The sequence below is a fragment of the Pristiophorus japonicus genome, chromosome 19 (genome assembly GCF_044704955.1).
Source record: "Pristiophorus japonicus isolate sPriJap1 chromosome 19, sPriJap1.hap1, whole genome shotgun sequence".
Taxonomy (NCBI): domain Eukaryota; kingdom Metazoa; phylum Chordata; class Chondrichthyes; family Pristiophoridae; genus Pristiophorus; species Pristiophorus japonicus.
This window is the reverse complement of record NC_091995.1, coordinates 48,159,166-48,178,836: the sequence shown is the minus strand read 5'-3', so window position 1 is coordinate 48,178,836 and position 19,671 is coordinate 48,159,166. Positions and strand designations below refer to the sequence as shown.

Below are 19,671 nucleotides of genomic sequence, written 5' to 3'. Positions count from 1 at the left end.
CAATTCCCCAGAATTGAACTGGAAATGACTCACTTATGTTGTTGAGGAATTTGAAACACTGCTGCTTGACTTGCAGGGCCTGAGCCCAGCTCCGACATTGATGTCTTTGGTGATTGACAACTCCTAGTATGAATTCAGGTAGCACTGGTGCCAGCACATTATGACAGTTTTATGACACGCAGACTTTGCATTGCAAGCATTTGTGCATGACCCTTTGAAATCAGGTTGCTCAACAAAAATCCTTGAGATGCTGCTGTAAGAACTGCTTGCAACCAGAGTCATCATAAGTTCATTTCAACCTCAAGTAGAAATTGACAAATGTGATGGCTGGGAATCGAACCCAGGTCAACTGCTTAGAAGGCAACCATGCTTACCACTGCACCACCATCACACAACTGAAAAGCAACTTTGATAAACCGCACAGTAATCCTGCAGCTTTTTCTGAAGCCGTTTTTGTTCCTTCTGATGCAATTCGACAGATTTAATGAAATGTAACATCACATGTAATGCAAGATAGACAGATAAAAGAAAGCATCGAAGGAACCAGCTAAAGATTGCAATATTTTGGTCACAATTAAATGAATTCCAGATTCACACAATGTATGTCAAGTGTCAGCTGGGGATTCCTTCAACATTCTTCCCATCTTATCTGCCTCTGCCCTCTCAGGGAGCAATTCCCCAGAATTTAACTGGAAATGACTCACTGATGTTGTTAAAGAATTTGGAACACTGCTGCTTGACTTGCAGGACCTGAGCCCAGCTCCGACATTGATGTCTTTGGACACTGACAGCTCATACTACGAATTCGGGTAGCACTGTCGCCCATACATTATGACAGATTGATGACACATGGACTTTGCATTGCAAGAATTTGTACATGACCCTTTGAAAACAGGTTGCTCAACAAAATCCTTGAGATGTTGCTATTAGAACTGCTTTCAACCAGAGGATCATTTCATCCTCAATTAAAAATGACAAATGTAATGGCTGGGAATCAAACCCAGGTCAACTGCTTGAAAGGCAACCATGCTTACCACTGCACCACCATCACACAACTGAAAAGCAACTTTGATAAACCGCACAGTAATCCTGCAGCTTTTTCTGAAGCAGTTTTTGTTCCTTCTGATGCAATTCGACAGATTTGATGAAATGTAACATCACATGTAATGCAAGATAGACAGATAAAAGAAAGCATCGAAGGAACCAGCTAAAAATTGCAATATTTTGGTGACAATAAAATGAATTCCAGATTCACACAATGTATGTCAAGTGTCAACATTCTTCCCATTTTGTGTGCCTCTGCCCACTCAGGGAGCAATTCCCCAGAATTGAACTGGAAATGACTCACTTATGTTGTTGAGGAATTTGAAACACTGCTGCTTGACTTGCAGGGCCTGAGCCCAGCTCCGACATTGATGTCTTTGGTGATTGACAACTCCTAGTATGAATTCAGGTAGCACTGGTGCCAGCACATTATGACAGTTTGATGACACGCAGACTTTGCATTGCAAGCATTTGTGCATGACCCTTTGAAATCAGGTTGCTCAACAAAAATCCTTGAGATGCTGCTGTAAGAACTGCTTGCAACCAGAGGCATCAGAAGTTCATTTCACCCTCAAGTAGAAATTGACAAATGTGATGGCTGGGAATCGAACCCAGGTCAACTGCTTGGAAGGCAACCATGCTTACCACTGCACCACCATCACACAACTAAAAAGCAACTTTGATAAACCGCACAGTAATCCTGTAGCTTTTTCTGAAGCCGTTTTTGTTCCTTCTGATGCAATTCGACAGATTTAATGAAATGTAACATCACATGTAATGCAAGATAGACAGATAAAAGAAAGCATCGAAGGAACCAGCTAAAGATTGCAATATTTTGGTCACAATTAAATGAATTCCAGATTCACACAATGTATGTCAAGTGTCAGCTGGGGATTCCTTCAACATTCTTCCCATCTTGTCTGCCTCTGCCCTCTCAGGGAGCAATTCCCCAGAATTTAACTGGAAATGACTCACTGATGTTGTTAAAGAATTTGGAACACTGCTGCTTGACTTGCAGGACCTGAGCCCAGCTCCGACATTGATGTCTTTGGACACTGACAGCTCATACTACGAATTCGGGTAGCACTGTCGCCCATACATTATGACAGATTGATGACACATGGACTTTGCATTGCAAGAATTTGTACATGACCCTTTGAAATCAGGTTGCTCAACAAAAATCCTTGAGATGCTGCTGTAAGAACTGCTTGCAACCAGAGTCATCATAAGTTCATTTCAACCTCAAGTAGAAATTGACAAATGTGATGGCTGGGAATCGAACCCAGGTCAACTGCTTGAAAGGCAACCATGCTTACCACTGCACCACCATCACACAACTGAAAAGCAACTTTGATAAACCGCACAGTAATCCTGCAGCTTTTTCTGAAGCAGTTTTTGTTCCTTCTGATGCAATTCGACAGATTTGATGAAATGTAACATCACATGTAATGCAAGATAGACAGATAAAAGAAAGCATCGAAGGAACCAGCTAAAAATTGCAATATTTTGGTGACAATAAAATGAATTCCAGATTCACACAATGTATGTCAAGTGTCAAGTGGGGATTCCTTCAACATTCTTCCCATTTTGTGTGCCTCTGCCCACTCAGGGAGCAATTCCCCAGAATTGAACTGGAAATGACTCACTTATGTTGTTGAGGAATTTGAAACACTGCTGCTTGACTTGCAGGGCCTGAGCCCAGCTCCGACATTGATGTCTTTGGACACTGACAGCTCATACTACGAATTCGGGTAGCACTGTCGCCCATACATTATGACAGATTGATGACACATGGACTTTGCATTGCAAGAATTTGTACATGACCCTTTGAAAACAGGTTGCTCAACAAAATCCTTGAGATGTTGCGAAAAGAACTGCTTTCAACCAGAGGATCATTTCATCCTCAATTAAAAATGACAAATGTAATGGCTGGGAATCAAACCCAGGTCAACTGCTTGAAAGGCAACCATGCTTACCACTGCACCACCATCACACAACTGAAAAGCAACTTTGATAAACCGCACAGTAATCCTGCAGCTTTTTCTGAAGCCGTTTTTGTTCCTTCTGATGCAATTCGACAGATTTAATGAAATGTAACATCACATGTAATGCAAGATAGACAGATAAAAGAAAGCATCGAAGGAACCAGCTAAAGATTGCAATATTTTGGTCACAATTAAATGAATTCCAGATTCACACAATGTATGTCAAGTGTCAGCTGGGGATTCCTTCAACATTCTTCCCATCTTATCTGCCTCTGCCCTCTCAGGGAGCAATTCCCCAGAATTTAACTGGAAATGACTCACTGATGTTGTTAAAGAATTTGGAACACTGCTGCTTGACTTGCAGGACCTGAGCCCAGCTCCGACATTGATGTCTTTGGACACTGACAGCTCATACTACGAATTCGGGTAGCACTGTCGCCCATACATTATGACAGATTGATGACACATGGACTTTGCATTGCAAGAATTTGTACATGACCCTTTGAAAACAGGTTGCTCAACAAAATCCTTGAGATGTTGCTATTAGAACTGCTTTCAACCAGAGGATCATTTCATCCTCAATTAAAAATGACAAATGTAATGGCTGGGAATCAAACCCAGGTCAACTGCTTGAAAGGCAACCATGCTTACCACTGCACCACCATCACACAACTGAAAAGCAACTTTGATAAACCGCACAGTAATCCTGCAGCTTTTTCTGAAGCAGTTTTTGTTCCTTCTGATGCAATTCGACAGATTTGATGAAATGTAACATCACATGTAATGCAAGATAGACAGATAAAAGAAAGCATCGAAGGAACCAGCTAAAAATTGCAATATTTTGGTGACAATAAAATGAATTCCAGATTCACACAATGTATGTCAAGTGTCAAGTGGGGATTCCTTCAACATTCTTCCCATTTTGTGTGCCTCTGCCCACTCAGGGAGCAATTCCCCAGAATTGAACTGGAAATGACTCACTTATGTTGTTGAGGAATTTGAAACACTGCTGCTTGACTTGCAGGGCCTGAGCCCAGCTCCGACATTGATGTATTTGGTGATTGACAACTCATAGTATGAATTCAGGTAGCACTGGTGCCAGCACATTATGACAGTTTGATGACACGCAGACTTTGCATTGCAAGCATTTGTGCATGACCCTTTAAAAACAGGTTGCTCAACAAAAATCCTTGAGATGCTGCTGTGAGAACTGCTTGCAACCAGAGGCATCAGAAGTTCATTTCAACCTCAAGTAGAAATTGACAAATGTGATGGCTGGGAATCGAACCCAGGTCAACTGCTTGGAAGGCAACCATGCTTACCACTGCACCACCATCACACAACTGAAAAGCAACTTTGATAAACCGCACAGTAATCCTGCAGCTTTTTCTGAAGCCGTTTTTGTTCCTTCTGATGCAATTCGACAGATTTAATGAAATGTAACATCACATGTAATGCAAGATAGACAGATAAAAGAAAGCATCGAAGGAACCAGCTAAAGATTGCAATATTTTGGTCACAATTAAATGAATTCCAGATTCACACAATGTATGTCAAGTGTCAGCTGGGGATTCCTTCAACATTCTTCCCATCTTGTCTGCCTCTGCCCTCTCAGGGAGCAATTCCCCAGAATTTAACTGGAAATGACTCACTGATGTTGTTAAAGAATTTGGAACACTGCTGCTTGACTTGCAGGACCTGAGCCCAGCTCCGACATTGATGTCTTTGGACACTGACAGCTCATACTACGAATTCGGGTAGCACTGTCGCCCATACATTATGACAGATTGATGACACATGGACTTTGCATTGCAAGAATTTGTACATGACCCTTTGAAAACAGGTTGCTCAACAAAATCCTTGAGATGTTGCTATAAGAACTGCTTTCAACCAGAGGATCATTTCATCCTCAATTAAAAATGACAAATGTAATGGCTGGGAATCAAACCCAGGTCAACTGTTTGAAAGGCAACCATGCTTACCACTGCACCACCATCACACAACTGAAAAGCAACTTTGATAAACCGCACAGTAATCCTGCAGCTTTTTCTGAAGCAGTTTTTGTTCCTTCTGATGCAATTCGACAGATTTGATGAAATGTAACATCACATGTAATGCAAGATAGACAGATAAAAGAAAGCATCGAAGGAACCAGCTAAAAATTGCAATATTTTGGTGACAATAAAATGAATTCCAGATTCACACAATGTATGTCAAGTGTCAAGTGGGGATTCCTTCAACATTCTTCCCATTTTGTGTGCCTCTGCCCACTCAGGGAGCAATTCCCCAGAATTTAACTGGAAATGACTCACTTATGTTGTTGAGGAATTTGAAACACTGCTGCTTGACTTGCAGGGCCTGAGCCCAGCTCCGACATTGATGTCTTTGGTGATTGACAACTCCTAGTATGAATTCAGGTAGCACTGGTGCCAGCACATTATGACAGTTTTATGACACGCAGACTTTGCATTGCAAGCATTTGTGCATGACCCTTTGAAATCAGGTTGCTCAACAAAAATCCTTGAGATGCTGCTGTAAGAACTGCTTGCAACCAGAGTCATCATAAGTTCATTTCAACCTCAAGTAGAAATTGACAAATGTGATGGCTGGGAATCGAACCCAGGTCAACTGCTTAGAAGGCAACCATGCTTACCACTGCACCACCATCACACAACTGAAAAGCAACTTTGATAAACCGCACAGTAATCCTGCAGCTTTTTCTGAAGCCGTTTTTGTTCCTTCTGATGCAATTCGACAGATTTAATGAAATGTAACATCACATGGAATGCAAGATAGACAGATAAAAGAAAGCATCGAAGGAACCAGCTAAAGATTGCAATATTTTGGTCACAATTAAATGAATTCCAGATTCACACAATGTATGTCAAGTGTCAGCTGGGGATTCCTTCAACATTCTTCCCATCTTATCTGCCTCTGCCCTCTCAGGGAGCAATTCCCCAGAATTTAACTGGAAATGACTCACTGATGTTGTTAAAGAATTTGGAACACTGCTGCTTGACTTGCAGGACCTGAGCCCAGCTCCGACATTGATGTCTTTGGACACTGACAGCTCATACTACGAATTCGGGTAGCACTGTCGCCCATACATTATGACAGATTGATGACACATGGACTTTGCATTGCAAGAATTTGTACATGACCCTTTGAAAACAGGTTGCTCAACAAAATCCTTGAGATGTTGCTATTAGAACTGCTTTCAACCAGAGGATCATTTCATCCTCAATTAAAAATGACAAATGTAATGGCTGGGAATCAAACCCAGGTCAACTGCTTGAAAGGCAACCATGCTTACCACTGCACCACCATCACACAACTGAAAAGCAACTTTGATAAACCGCACAGTAATCCTGCAGCTTTTTCTGAAGCAGTTTTTGTTCCTTCTGATGCAATTCGACAGATTTGATGAAATGTAACATCACATGTAATGCAAGATAGACAGATAAAAGAAAGCATCGAAGGAACCAGCTAAAAATTGCAATATTTTGGTGACAATAAAATGAATTCCAGATTCACACAATGTATGTCAAGTGTCAAGTGGGGATTCCTTCAACATTCTTCCCATTTTGTGTGCCTCTGCCCACTCAGGGAGCAATTCCCCAGAATTGAACTGGAAATGACTCACTTATGTTGTTGAGGAATTTGAAACACTGCTGCTTGACTTGCAGGGCCTGAGCCCAGCTCCGACATTGATGTATTTGGTGATTGACAACTCATAGTATGAATTCAGGTAGCACTGGTGCCAGCACATTATGACAGTTTGATGACACGCAGACTTTGCATTGCAAGCATTTGTGCATGACCCTTTAAAAACAGGTTGCTCAACAAAAATCCTTGAGATGCTGCTGTGAGAACTGCTTGCAACCAGAGGCATCAGAAGTTCATTTCAACCTCAAGTAGAAATTGACAAATGTGATGGCTGGGAATCGAACCCAGGTCAACTGCTTGGAAGGCAACCATGCTTACCACTGCACCACCATCACACAACTGAAAAGCAACTTTGATAAACCGCACAGTAATCCTGCAGCTTTTTCTGAAGCCGTTTTTGTTCCTTCTGATGCAATTCGACAGATTTAATGAAATGTAACATCACATGTAATGCAAGATAGACAGATAAAAGAAAGCATCGAAGGAACCAGCTAAAGATTGCAATATTTTGGTCACAATTAAATGAATTCCAGATTCACACAATGTATGTCAAGTGTCAGCTGGGGATTCCTTCAACATTCTTCCCATCTTGTCTGCCTCTGCCCTCTCAGGGAGCAATTCCCCAGAATTTAACTGGAAATGACTCACTGATGTTGTTAAAGAATTTGGAACACTGCTGCTTGACTTGCAGGACCTGAGCCCAGCTCCGACATTGATGTCTTTGGACACTGACAGCTCATACTACGAATTCGGGTAGCACTGTCGCCCATACATTATGACAGATTGATGACACATGGACTTTGCATTGCAAGAATTTGTACATGACCCTTTGAAAACAGGTTGCTCAACAAAATCCTTGAGATGTTGCTATAAGAACTGCTTTCAACCAGAGGATCATTTCATCCTCAATTAAAAATGACAAATGTAATGGCTGGGAATCAAACCCAGGTCAACTGTTTGAAAGGCAACCATGCTTACCACTGCACCACCATCACACAACTGAAAAGCAACTTTGATAAACCGCACAGTAATCCTGCAGCTTTTTCTGAAGCAGTTTTTGTTCCTTCTGATGCAATTCGACAGATTTGATGAAATGTAACATCACATGTAATGCAAGATAGACAGATAAAAGAAAGCATCGAAGGAACCAGCTAAAAATTGCAATATTTTGGTGACAATAAAATGAATTCCAGATTCACACAATGTATGTCAAGTGTCAACATTCTTCCCATTTTGTGTGCCTCTGCCCACTCAGGGAGCAATTCCCCAGAATTGAACTGGAAATGACTCACTTATGTTGTTGAGGAATTTGAAACACTGCTGCTTGACTTGCAGGGCCTGAGCCCAGCTCCGACATTGATGTCTTTGGTGATTGACAACTCCTAGTATGAATTCAGGTAGCACTGGTGCCAGCACATTATGACAGTTTGATGACACGCAGACTTTGCATTGCAAGCATTTGTGCATGACCCTTTGAAATCAGGTTGCTCAACAAAAATCCTTGAGATGCTGCTGTAAGAACTGCTTGCAACCAGAGGCATCAGAAGTTCATTTCAACCTCAAGTAGAAATTGACAAATGTGATGGCTGGGAATCGAACCCAGGTCAACTGCTTGGAAGGCAACCATGCTTACCACTGCACCACCATCACACAACTGAAAAGCAACTTTGATAAACCGCACAGTAATCCTGTAGCTTTTTCTGAAGCCGTTTTTGTTCCTTCTGATGCAATTCGACAGATTTAATGAAATGTAACATCACATGTAATGCAAGATAGACAGATAAAAGAAAGCATCGAAGGAACCAGCTAAAGATTGCAATATTTTGGTCACAATTAAATGAATTCCAGATTCACACAATGTATGTCAAGTGTCAGCTGGGGATTCCTTCAACATTCTTCCCATCTTGTCTGCCTCTGCCCTCTCAGGGAGCAATTCCCCAGAATTTAACTGGAAATGACTCACTGATGTTGTTAAAGAATTTGGAACACTGCTGCTTGACTTGCAGGACCTGAGCCCAGCTCCGACATTGATGTCTTTGGACACTGACAGCTCATACTACGAATTCGGGTAGCACTGTCGCCCATACATTATGACAGATTGATGACACATGGACTTTGCATTGCAAGAATTTGTACATGACCCTTTGAAATCAGGTTGCTCAACAAAAATCCTTGAGATGCTGCTGTAAGAACTGCTTGCAACCAGAGTCATCATAAGTTCATTTCAACCTCAAGTAGAAATTGACAAATGTGATGGCTGGGAATCGAACCCAGGTCAACTGCTTGAAAGGCAACCATGCTTACCACTGCACCACCATCACACAACTGAAAAGCAACTTTGATAAACCGCACAGTAATCCTGCAGCTTTTTCTGAAGCAGTTTTTGTTCCTTCTGATGCAATTCGACAGATTTGATGAAATGTAACATCACATGTAATGCAAGATAGACAGATAAAAGAAAGCATCGAAGGAACCAGCTAAAAATTGCAATATTTTGGTGACAATAAAATGAATTCCAGATTCACACAATGTATGTCAAGTGTCAAGTGGGGATTCCTTCAACATTCTTCCCATTTTGTGTGCCTCTGCCCACTCAGGGAGCAATTCCCCAGAATTGAACTGGAAATGACTCACTTATGTTGTTGAGGAATTTGAAACACTGCTGCTTGACTTGCAGGGCCTGAGCCCAGCTCCGACATTGATGTATTTGGTGATTGACAACTCATAGTATGAATTCAGGTAGCACTGGTGCCAGCACATTATGACAGTTTGATGACACGCAGACTTTGCATTGCAAGCATTTGTGCATGACCCTTTAAAAACAGGTTGCTCAACAAAAATCCTTGAGATGCTGCTGTGAGAACTGCTTGCAACCAGAGGCATCAGAAGTTCATTTCAACCTCAAGTAGAAATTGACAAATGTGATGGCTGGGAATCGAACCCAGGTCAACTGCTTGGAAGGCAACCATGCTTACCACTGCACCACCATCACACAACTGAAAAGCAACTTTGATAAACCGCACAGTAATCCTGCAGCTTTTTCTGAAGCCGTTTTTGTTCCTTCTGATGCAATTCGACAGATTTAATGAAATGTAACATCACATGTAATGCAAGATAGACAGATAAAAGAAAGCATCGAAGGAACCAGCTAAAGATTGCAATATTTTGGTCACAATTAAATGAATTCCAGATTCACACAATGTATGTCAAGTGTCAGCTGGGGATTCCTTCAACATTCTTCCCATCTTGTCTGCCTCTGCCCTCTCAGGGAGCAATTCCCCAGAATTTAACTGGAAATGACTCACTGATGTTGTTAAAGAATTTGGAACACTGCTGCTTGACTTGCAGGACCTGAGCCCAGCTCCGACATTGATGTCTTTGGACACTGACAGCTCATACTACGAATTCGGGTAGCACTGTCGCCCATACATTATGACAGATTGATGACACATGGACTTTGCATTGCAAGAATTTGTACATGACCCTTTGAAAACAGGTTGCTCAACAAAATCCTTGAGATGTTGCGAAAAGAACTGCTTTCAACCAGAGGATCATTTCATCCTCAATTAAAAATGACAAATGTAATGGCTGGGAATCAAACCCAGGTCAACTGTTTGAAAGGCAACCATGCTTACCACTGCACCACCATCACACAACTGAAAAGCAACTTTGATAAACCGCACAGTAATCCTGCAGCTTTTTCTGAAGCAGTTTTTGTTCCTTCTGATGCAATTCGACAGATTTGATGAAATGTAACATCACATGTAATGCAAGATAGACAGATAAAAGAAAGCATCGAAGGAACCAGCTAAAAATTGCAATATTTTGGTGACAATAAAATGAATTCCAGATTCACACAATGTATGTCAAGTGTCAAGTGGGGATTCCTTCAACATTCTTCCCATTTTGTGTGCCTCTGCCCACTCAGGGAGCAATTCCCCAGAATTGAACTGGAAATGACTCACTTATGTTGTTGAGGAATTTGAAACACTGCTGCTTGACTTGCAGGGCCTGAGCCCAGCTCCGACATTGATGTCTTTGGTGATTGACAACTCCTAGTATGAATTCAGGTAGCACTGGTGCCAGCACATTATGACAGTTTGATGACACGCAGACTTTGCATTGCAAGCATTTGTGCATGACCCTTTGAAATCAGGTTGCTCAACAAAAATCCTTGAGATGCTGCTGTAAGAACTGCTTGCAACCAGAGGCATCAGAAGTTCATTTCAACCTCAAGTAGAAATTGACAAATGTGATGGCTGGGAATCGAACCCAGGTCAACTGCTTGGAAGGCAACCATGCTTACCACTGCACCACCATCACACAACTGAAAAGCAACTTTGATAAACCGCACAGTAATCCTGTAGCTTTTTCTGAAGCCGTTTTTGTTCCTTCTGATGCAATTCGACAGATTTAATGAAATGTAACATCACATGTAATGCAAGATAGACAGATAAAAGAAAGCATCGAAGGAACCAGCTAAAGATTGCAATATTTTGGTCACAATTAAATGAATTCCAGATTCACACAATGTATGTCAAGTGTCAGCTGGGGATTCCTTCAACATTCTTCCCATCTTGTCTGCCTCTGCCCTCTCAGGGAGCAATTCCCCAGAATTTAACTGGAAATGACTCACTGATGTTGTTAAAGAATTTGGAACACTGCTGCTTGACTTGCAGGACCTGAGCCCAGCTCCGACATTGATGTCTTTGGACACTGACAGCTCATACTACGAATTCGGGTAGCACTGTCGCCCATACATTATGACAGATTGATGACACATGGACTTTGCATTGCAAGAATTTGTACATGACCCTTTGAAATCAGGTTGCTCAACAAAAATCCTTGAGATGCTGCTGTAAGAACTGCTTGCAACCAGAGTCATCATAAGTTCATTTCAACCTCAAGTAGAAATTGACAAATGTGATGGCTGGGAATCGAACCCAGGTCAACTGCTTGAAAGGCAACCATGCTTACCACTGCACCACCATCACACAACTGAAAAGCAACTTTGATAAACCGCACAGTAATCCTGCAGCTTTTTCTGAAGCAGTTTTTGTTCCTTCTGATGCAATTCGACAGATTTGATGAAATGTAACATCACATGTAATGCAAGATAGACAGATAAAAGAAAGCATCGAAGGAACCAGCTAAAAATTGCAATATTTTGGTGACAATAAAATGAATTCCAGATTCACACAATGTATGTCAAGTGTCAAGTGGGGATTCCTTCAACATTCTTCCCATTTTGTGTGCCTCTGCCCACTCAGGGAGCAATTCCCCAGAATTGAACTGGAAATGACTCACTTATGTTGTTGAGGAATTTGAAACACTGCTGCTTGACTTGCAGGGCCTGAGCCCAGCTCCGACATTGATGTATTTGGTGATTGACAACTCATAGTATGAATTCAGGTAGCACTGGTGCCAGCACATTATGACAGTTTGATGACACGCAGACTTTGCATTGCAAGCATTTGTGCATGACCCTTTAAAAACAGGTTGCTCAACAAAAATCCTTGAGATGCTGCTGTGAGAACTGCTTGCAACCAGAGGCATCAGAAGTTCATTTCAACCTCAAGTAGAAATTGACAAATGTGATGGCTGGGAATCGAACCCAGGTCAACTGCTTGGAAGGCAACCATGCTTACCACTGCACCACCATCACACAACTGAAAAGCAACTTTGATAAACCGCACAGTAATCCTGCAGCTTTTTCTGAAGCCGTTTTTGTTCCTTCTGATGCAATTCGACAGATTTAATGAAATGTAACATCACATGTAATGCAAGATAGACAGATAAAAGAAAGCATCGAAGGAACCAGCTAAAGATTGCAATATTTTGGTCACAATTAAATGAATTCCAGATTCACACAATGTATGTCAAGTGTCAGCTGGGGATTCCTTCAACATTCTTCCCATCTTGTCTGCCTCTGCCCTCTCAGGGAGCAATTCCCCAGAATTTAACTGGAAATGACTCACTGATGTTGTTAAAGAATTTGGAACACTGCTGCTTGACTTGCAGGACCTGAGCCCAGCTCCGACATTGATGTCTTTGGACACTGACAGCTCATACTACGAATTCGGGTAGCACTGTCGCCCATACATTATGACAGATTGATGACACATGGACTTTGCATTGCAAGAATTTGTACATGACCCTTTGAAAACAGGTTGCTCAACAAAATCCTTGAGATGTTGCGAAAAGAACTGCTTTCAACCAGAGGATCATTTCATCCTCAATTAAAAATGACAAATGTAATGGCTGGGAATCAAACCCAGGTCAACTGTTTGAAAGGCAACCATGCTTACCACTGCACCACCATCACACAACTGAAAAGCAACTTTGATAAACCGCACAGTAATCCTGCAGCTTTTTCTGAAGCAGTTTTTGTTCCTTCTGATGCAATTCGACAGATTTGATGAAATGTAACATCACATGTAATGCAAGATAGACAGATAAAAGAAAGCATCGAAGGAACCAGCTAAAAATTGCAATATTTTGGTGACAATAAAATGAATTCCAGATTCACACAATGTATGTCAAGTGTCAAGTGGGGATTCCTTCAACATTCTTCCCATTTTGTGTGCCTCTGCCCACTCAGGGAGCAATTCCCCAGAATTTAACTGGAAATGACTCACTTATGTTGTTGAGGAATTTGAAACACTGCTGCTTGACTTGCAGGGCCTGAGCCCAGCTCCGACATTGATGTCTTTGGTGATTGACAACTCCTAGTATGAATTCAGGTAGCACTGGTGCCAGCACATTATGACAGTTTTATGACATGCAGACTTTGCATTGCAAGCATTTGTGCATGACCCTTTGAAATCAGGTTGCTCAACAAAAATCCTTGAGATGCTGCTGTAAGAACTGCTTGCAACCAGAGTCATCATAAGTTCATTTCAACCTCAAGTAGAAATTGACAAATGTGATGGCTGGGAATCGAACCCAGGTCAACTGCTTGGAAGGCAACCATGCTTACCACTGCACCACCATCACACAACTGAAAAGCAACTTTGATAAACCGCACAGTAATCCTGCAGCTTTTTCTGAAGCCGTTTTTGTTCCTTCTGATGCAATTCGACAGATTTAATGAAGTGTAACATCACATGTAATGCAAGATAGACAGATAAAAGAAAGCATCGAAGGAACCAGCTAAAGATTGCAATATTTTGGTCACAATTAAATGAATTCCAGATTCACACAATGTATGTCAAGTGTCAGCTGGGGATTCCTTCAACATTCTTCCCATCTTATCTGCCTCTGCCCTCTCAGGGAGCAATTCCCCAGAATTTAACTGGAAATGACTCACTGATGTTGTTAAAGAATTTGGAACACTGCTGCTTGACTTGCAGGACCTGAGCCCAGCTCCGACATTGATGTCTTTGGACACTGACAGCTCATACTACGAATTCGGGTAGCACTGTCGCCCATACATTATGACAGATTGATGACACATGGACTTTGCATTGCAAGAATTTGTACATGACCCTTTGAAAACAGGTTGCTCAACAAAATCCTTGAGATGTTGCTATTAGAACTGCTTTCAACCAGAGGATCATTTCATCCTCAATTAAAAATGACAAATGTAATGGCTGGGAATCAAACCCAGGTCAACTGCTTGAAAGGCAACCATGCTTACCACTGCACCACCATCACACAACTGAAAAGCAACTTTGATAAACCGCACAGTAATCCTGCAGCTTTTTCTGAAGCAGTTTTTGTTCCTTCTGATGCAATTCGACAGATTTGATGAAATGTAACATCACATGTAATGCAAGATAGACAGATAAAAGAAAGCATCGAAGGAACCAGCTAAAAATTGCAATATTTTGGTGACAATAAAATGAATTCCAGATTCACACAATGTATGTCAAGTGTCAAGTGGGGATTCCTTCAACATTCTTCCCATTTTGTGTGCCTCTGCCCACTCAGGGAGCAATTCCCCAGAATTGAACTGGAAATGACTCACTTATGTTGTTGAGGAATTTGAAACACTGCTGCTTGACTTGCAGGGCCTGAGCCCAGCTCCGACATTGATGTCTTTGGACACTGACAGCTCATACTACGAATTCGGGTAGCACTGTCGCCCATACATTATGACAGATTGATGACACATGGACTTTGCATTGCAAGAATTTGTACATGACCCTTTGAAAACAGGTTGCTCAACAAAATCCTTGAGATGTTGCTATTAGAACTGCTTTCAACCAGAGGATCATTTCATCCTCAATTAAAAATGACAAATGTAATGGCTGGGAATCAAACCCAGGTCAACTGCTTGAAAGGCAACCATGCTTACCACTGCACCACCATCACACAACTGAAAAGCAACTTTGATAAACCGCACAGTAATCCTGCAGCTTTTTCTGAAGCAGTTTTTGTTCCTTCTGATGCAATTCGACAGATTTGATGAAATGTAACATCACATGTAATGCAAGATAGACAGATAAAAGAAAGCATCGAAGGAACCAGCTAAAAATTGCAATATTTTGGTGACAATAAAATGAATTCCAGATTCACACAATGTATGTCAAGTGTCAAGTGGGGATTCCTTCAACATTCTTCCCATTTTGTGTGCCTCTGCCCACTCAGGGAGCAATTCCCCAGAATTGAACTGGAAATGACTCACTTATGTTGTTGAGGAATTTGAAACACTGCTGCTTGACTTGCAGGGCCTGAGCCCAGCTCCGACATTGATGTATTTGGTGATTGACAACTCATAGTATGAATTCAGGTAGCACTGGTGCCAGCACATTATGACAGTTTGATGACACGCAGACTTTGCATTGCAAGCATTTGTGCATGACCCTTTAAAAACAGGTTGCTCAACAAAAATCCTTGAGATGCTGCTGTGAGAACTGCTTGCAACCAGAGGCATCAGAAGTTCATTTCAACCTCAAGTAGAAATTGACAAATGTGATGGCTGGGAATCGAACCCAGGTCAACTGCTTGGAAGGCAACCATGCTTACCACTGCACCACCATCACACAACTGAAAAGCAACTTTGATAAACCGCACAGTAATCCTGCAGCTTTTTCTGAAGCCGTTTTTGTTCCTTCTGATGCAATTCGACAGATTTAATGAAATGCAACATCACATGTAATGCAAGATAGACAGATAAAAGAAAGCATCGAAGGAACCAGCTAAAGATTGCAATATTTTGGTCACAATTAAATGAATTCCAGATTCACACAATGTATGTCAAGTGTCAGCTGGGGATTCCTTCAACATTCTTCCCATTTTGTCTGCCTCTGCCCTCTCAGGGAGCAATTCCCCAGAATTTAACTGGAAAAGACTCACTGATGTTGTTAAAGAATTTGAAACACTGCTGCTTGACTTGCAGGGCCTGAGCCCAGCTCCAACATTGACGTCTTTGTTGATTGACAACTCATACTATGAATTCAGGTAGCACTGGTGCCAGTACATTATGACACGTAGACTTTGCATTGCAAGCATTTGTGCATGACCCTTTGAAAACAGGTTGCTCAACAAAATCCTTAAGATGTTGCTGTAAGAACTGCTTGCAACCAGAGTCACCAGAGGATCATTTCATCCTCAAGTAGAAATGACAAATGTGATGGCTGGGAATCTAATCCAGGTCAACTGATTGGAAGGCAACCATGCTTACCACTGCACCACCATCACACAACTGAAAACCAACTTTGATAAACCGCACAGTAATCCTGCAGCTTTTCCTGAAGCAGTTTTTGTTCCTTCTGATGCAATTCGACAGATTTGATGAAATGTAACATCACATGTAATGCAAGATAGACAGATAAAAGAAAGCATCGAAGGAACCAGCTAAAGATTGCAATATTTTGGTGACAATAAAATGAATTCCAGATTCACACAATGTATGTCAAGTGTCAGCTGGGGATTCCTTCAACATTCTTCCCATCTTGTCTGCCTCTGCCCTCTCAGGGAGCAATTCCCCAGAATTTAACTGGAAAAGACTCACGGATGTTGTTAAAGAATTTGGAACACTGCTGCTTGACTTGCAGGACCAGAGCCCAGCTCCGACATTGATGTCTTTGGTCACTGACAGCTCAGACTATGAATTCGGGCAGCACTGTCGCCCATACATTATGACAGATTGATGACACATGGACTTTGCATTGCAAGCATTCGTACATGACCCTTTGAAAACAGGTTGCTCAACAAAATCCTTGAGATGTTGCTGTCAGAACTGCTTGCAACCAGAATCACCAGAGGATCATTTCATCCTCAAGTAGAAATGACAAATGTGATGGCTGGGAATCTAATCCAGGTCAACTGATTGGAAGGCAACCATGCTTACCACTGCGCCACCATCACACAACTAAAATCAAGTTTTGATAAACCGCACAGTAATCCTGCAGCTTTTTCTGAAGCAGCTTTTGTTCCTTCTGATGCATTTGATGAAAGGTTCCATCACATGGAATGCAAGATAGACAGATAAAAGAAAGCATCGAAGGAACCAGCTAAAAATTGCAATATTTTGGTGACAATAAAATGAATTCCAGATTCACACAATGTATGTCAAGTGTCAAGTGGGGATTCCTTCAACATTCTTCCCATTTTGTCTGCCTCTGCCCACTCAGGGAGCAATTCCCCAGAAATTAACTGGAAATGACTCACTGATGTTGTTAAGGAATTTGAAACACTGTTGCTTGACTTGCAGGGCCTGAGCCCAGCTGCTACATTGATATCTTTGGTGATTGACAACTCATAGCATGAATTCAGGTAGCACTGTTGCCAGTACATTATGACAGATTGATGACACGTAGACTTTGCATTGGAAGCATTTGTGCATGACCCTTTGAAAACAGGTTGCTCAACAAAATCCTTGAGATGCTGCTGTAAGAACTGCTTGCAACCAGAGGATCATTTCATCCTCAAGTAGAAAGTAAGTAATGTGATGACTGGGAATCAAACCCAGATCAATTACTTGGAAGGTAACCATGCTCACCACTGAACCACCAGCACACAATTGAAAACAGCTTTTGCTAAACAGCACAGTAATCCTGCAGCTTTTTCTGAAGAAGTTTTTGTTCCTTCTGATACAACTCGACAGATTTGATGAAATGTAACATCACATGTCACGCAAGATTGACAGATAAAAGAAAGCATCGAGGAAACCAGCTAAAAATTGCAATATTTTGGTCACAATTAAATGAATTCCAGATTCACACAATGTATGTCAAGTGTCAGCTGGGGATTCCTTCAACATTCTTCCCATCTTGTCTGCCTCTGCCCTCTCAGGGAGCAATTCCCCAGAATTTAACTGGAAGAGACACACTGATGTTGTTAAAGACTTTGAAACTCTGCTCCTTGACTTCCAGGGCCTGAGCCCAGCTCCGACATTGATGTCTTTGGTCATTGACAGCTCATAGTTTGAATGTGGGTAGCACTGTCGCCAGTATTTTGTGACAGATTGATGACACATCGACTTTGCATAACAAGCATTCGTATGTGGCCCTTGTGCAATTCACGAATATCTTGCAAAAATTCCAGGTTCCTTTCCCCTGCAGAGGAAAAGTATCCCTTTCTGGGCTTTTAAAATGAGTTTAAAGGGGCAGACGAAGCCTGCGGGGGATAAAAGGGGATGCATTCATGGAGACCCCCCCGCAGTGTTTGGACTCACAGGAAAGGGAACTCAAAATGGACCTAAATTACAGAAGCTTGAGATCCCCTAAACATCTATGGGAAGGAGCATATCAATTTTAAGATTCTACAACATTTTGGCTGTGAAAAAGAGTTACCAAATACAGGAGGTGGGGCCAACCTCAGAAGCAAATTCGTCTATTAAGGATCCCAGGCTATTCACCCCCTAAGAGATAATCGAATTACCCAATCAAGCACAATGGAAATCATGGTCAGGAAACTGGACAATCCTAAAACAATGCAAAACCAGTGATAGCACATTCTCACACGCTAATCGAGTTACTGCTGACAAAGGAGACATTTGAAAATCAATGGACAGAACAGTTTAAACAGAGCCCAAGAGATTTGATGGGAGATAACGGTGCCTTTTTTTGGCATGTATCTATCCCCCAGTTTTACAAGGAAAAACTAGCAGAACACAGACTGGAACTCGCACAGACTCGAACAGAACACAGACTGGAACTCGCACAGACTCGAACAGAACACAGACTGGAACTCGCACAGACTCGAACAGAACACAGACTGGAACTCGCACAGACTGGAGCAGAACACAGACTGGAACTCGCACAGACTCGAACAGAACACAGACTAGAACTCGCACAGACTGTAACAAGGACTCAGACGGGAACACAGACACAGACACAAGCAGCCTGCTTCCTCTCCAGTGAAGGAATGGCATAGTGAAGGAAACTACCAGAACTCATCAAGAACTGACCGAGCACGAGGCCCACGAAACGGAAGGTTGTCAGCAACAAAATTGACAACCACTCTACAATCTACTTCTGAACGACCCAACGGGGGAGAAATTTCCAAAAGGGACTAACGAAAACTATTCCTAACCAAAGAAAGTTGGTACTTACCCCATATATCCAAAACACAACTTCGCGCATCAACGGACGCACCCCAACCGAAGACTACACAGTCCGAAGTTCTCTCCTTTGTCCGGGGTGCGGCTCGCCTAGGCCAAGTGCAGCGAACCCCCGAATCCGTGATTCACCGGCAACTGTCTAAAGGGATTGGTGAGCACAGCCCCTGAACCCTCAGAGCTATAACTTAGTTAGTTAGGGGAATTGGGAAGGGGAAGGCTGGGATAACTTGTGTAAATATATGTAAATGTAAAAGAGCATTCTCCTCTTTACTCCATTTGGAGTTTAAGCTGTATTCTTTTCCCCACAGGCTGTAATTTGACATTTTATTCAATGTGTTGTACCCCTCAGTGTGTATTGGTCTGTGTGTGTTATTAAAGGTGTGCCTTTTACTTCTTTTTAAACACAATAAAGCCATACCTGCTTCCTACCTTGAAACCGATTGTCTGTCCAAGTCTGTCACAGTC

General features: G+C 41.9%; 24 non-coding genes across 24 annotated transcripts; all 24 read right to left on the bottom strand.

The window, feature by feature from the left end:
- Positions 1-319: 319 nt before the first annotated feature.
- Positions 320-391, bottom strand: trnar-ucu (transfer RNA arginine (anticodon UCU)). The gene has a single exon. It is a non-coding gene; the product is annotated as a tRNA-Arg (tRNA).
- A 588-nt stretch (positions 392-979) lies between these two features.
- trnae-uuc (transfer RNA glutamic acid (anticodon UUC)) lies at positions 980-1,051 on the bottom strand. Its single transcript has one exon. It is a non-coding gene; the product is annotated as a tRNA-Glu (tRNA).
- A 583-nt stretch (positions 1,052-1,634) lies between these two features.
- trnag-ucc (transfer RNA glycine (anticodon UCC)) lies at positions 1,635-1,706 on the bottom strand. Its single transcript has one exon. It is a non-coding gene; the product is annotated as a tRNA-Gly (tRNA).
- Positions 1,707-2,305: 599 nt separating this feature from the next.
- trnae-uuc (transfer RNA glutamic acid (anticodon UUC)) lies at positions 2,306-2,377 on the bottom strand. Its single transcript has one exon. It is a non-coding gene; the product is annotated as a tRNA-Glu (tRNA).
- A 588-nt stretch (positions 2,378-2,965) lies between these two features.
- On the bottom strand, positions 2,966-3,037 carry trnae-uuc (transfer RNA glutamic acid (anticodon UUC)). The gene has a single exon. It is a non-coding gene; the product is annotated as a tRNA-Glu (tRNA).
- Positions 3,038-3,625: 588 nt separating this feature from the next.
- Positions 3,626-3,697, bottom strand: trnae-uuc (transfer RNA glutamic acid (anticodon UUC)). The gene has a single exon. It is a non-coding gene; the product is annotated as a tRNA-Glu (tRNA).
- Positions 3,698-4,296: 599 nt separating this feature from the next.
- Positions 4,297-4,368, bottom strand: trnag-ucc (transfer RNA glycine (anticodon UCC)). Its single transcript has one exon. It is a non-coding gene; the product is annotated as a tRNA-Gly (tRNA).
- A 588-nt stretch (positions 4,369-4,956) lies between these two features.
- trnae-uuc (transfer RNA glutamic acid (anticodon UUC)) lies at positions 4,957-5,028 on the bottom strand. The gene has a single exon. It is a non-coding gene; the product is annotated as a tRNA-Glu (tRNA).
- Positions 5,029-5,627: 599 nt separating this feature from the next.
- trnar-ucu (transfer RNA arginine (anticodon UCU)) lies at positions 5,628-5,699 on the bottom strand. The gene has a single exon. It is a non-coding gene; the product is annotated as a tRNA-Arg (tRNA).
- Positions 5,700-6,287: 588 nt separating this feature from the next.
- On the bottom strand, positions 6,288-6,359 carry trnae-uuc (transfer RNA glutamic acid (anticodon UUC)). The gene has a single exon. It is a non-coding gene; the product is annotated as a tRNA-Glu (tRNA).
- A 599-nt stretch (positions 6,360-6,958) lies between these two features.
- On the bottom strand, positions 6,959-7,030 carry trnag-ucc (transfer RNA glycine (anticodon UCC)). The gene has a single exon. It is a non-coding gene; the product is annotated as a tRNA-Gly (tRNA).
- A 588-nt stretch (positions 7,031-7,618) lies between these two features.
- Positions 7,619-7,690, bottom strand: trnae-uuc (transfer RNA glutamic acid (anticodon UUC)). Its single transcript has one exon. It is a non-coding gene; the product is annotated as a tRNA-Glu (tRNA).
- A 583-nt stretch (positions 7,691-8,273) lies between these two features.
- trnag-ucc (transfer RNA glycine (anticodon UCC)) lies at positions 8,274-8,345 on the bottom strand. The gene has a single exon. It is a non-coding gene; the product is annotated as a tRNA-Gly (tRNA).
- Positions 8,346-8,944: 599 nt separating this feature from the next.
- On the bottom strand, positions 8,945-9,016 carry trnae-uuc (transfer RNA glutamic acid (anticodon UUC)). The gene has a single exon. It is a non-coding gene; the product is annotated as a tRNA-Glu (tRNA).
- A 599-nt stretch (positions 9,017-9,615) lies between these two features.
- Positions 9,616-9,687, bottom strand: trnag-ucc (transfer RNA glycine (anticodon UCC)). The gene has a single exon. It is a non-coding gene; the product is annotated as a tRNA-Gly (tRNA).
- A 588-nt stretch (positions 9,688-10,275) lies between these two features.
- Positions 10,276-10,347, bottom strand: trnae-uuc (transfer RNA glutamic acid (anticodon UUC)). The gene has a single exon. It is a non-coding gene; the product is annotated as a tRNA-Glu (tRNA).
- Positions 10,348-10,946: 599 nt separating this feature from the next.
- trnag-ucc (transfer RNA glycine (anticodon UCC)) lies at positions 10,947-11,018 on the bottom strand. The gene has a single exon. It is a non-coding gene; the product is annotated as a tRNA-Gly (tRNA).
- A 599-nt stretch (positions 11,019-11,617) lies between these two features.
- Positions 11,618-11,689, bottom strand: trnae-uuc (transfer RNA glutamic acid (anticodon UUC)). Its single transcript has one exon. It is a non-coding gene; the product is annotated as a tRNA-Glu (tRNA).
- A 599-nt stretch (positions 11,690-12,288) lies between these two features.
- On the bottom strand, positions 12,289-12,360 carry trnag-ucc (transfer RNA glycine (anticodon UCC)). The gene has a single exon. It is a non-coding gene; the product is annotated as a tRNA-Gly (tRNA).
- Positions 12,361-12,948: 588 nt separating this feature from the next.
- On the bottom strand, positions 12,949-13,020 carry trnae-uuc (transfer RNA glutamic acid (anticodon UUC)). Its single transcript has one exon. It is a non-coding gene; the product is annotated as a tRNA-Glu (tRNA).
- A 599-nt stretch (positions 13,021-13,619) lies between these two features.
- On the bottom strand, positions 13,620-13,691 carry trnag-ucc (transfer RNA glycine (anticodon UCC)). The gene has a single exon. It is a non-coding gene; the product is annotated as a tRNA-Gly (tRNA).
- A 588-nt stretch (positions 13,692-14,279) lies between these two features.
- Positions 14,280-14,351, bottom strand: trnae-uuc (transfer RNA glutamic acid (anticodon UUC)). Its single transcript has one exon. It is a non-coding gene; the product is annotated as a tRNA-Glu (tRNA).
- A 588-nt stretch (positions 14,352-14,939) lies between these two features.
- On the bottom strand, positions 14,940-15,011 carry trnae-uuc (transfer RNA glutamic acid (anticodon UUC)). Its single transcript has one exon. It is a non-coding gene; the product is annotated as a tRNA-Glu (tRNA).
- A 599-nt stretch (positions 15,012-15,610) lies between these two features.
- On the bottom strand, positions 15,611-15,682 carry trnag-ucc (transfer RNA glycine (anticodon UCC)). Its single transcript has one exon. It is a non-coding gene; the product is annotated as a tRNA-Gly (tRNA).
- Between the last annotated feature and the right edge of the window lie 3,989 nt (positions 15,683-19,671).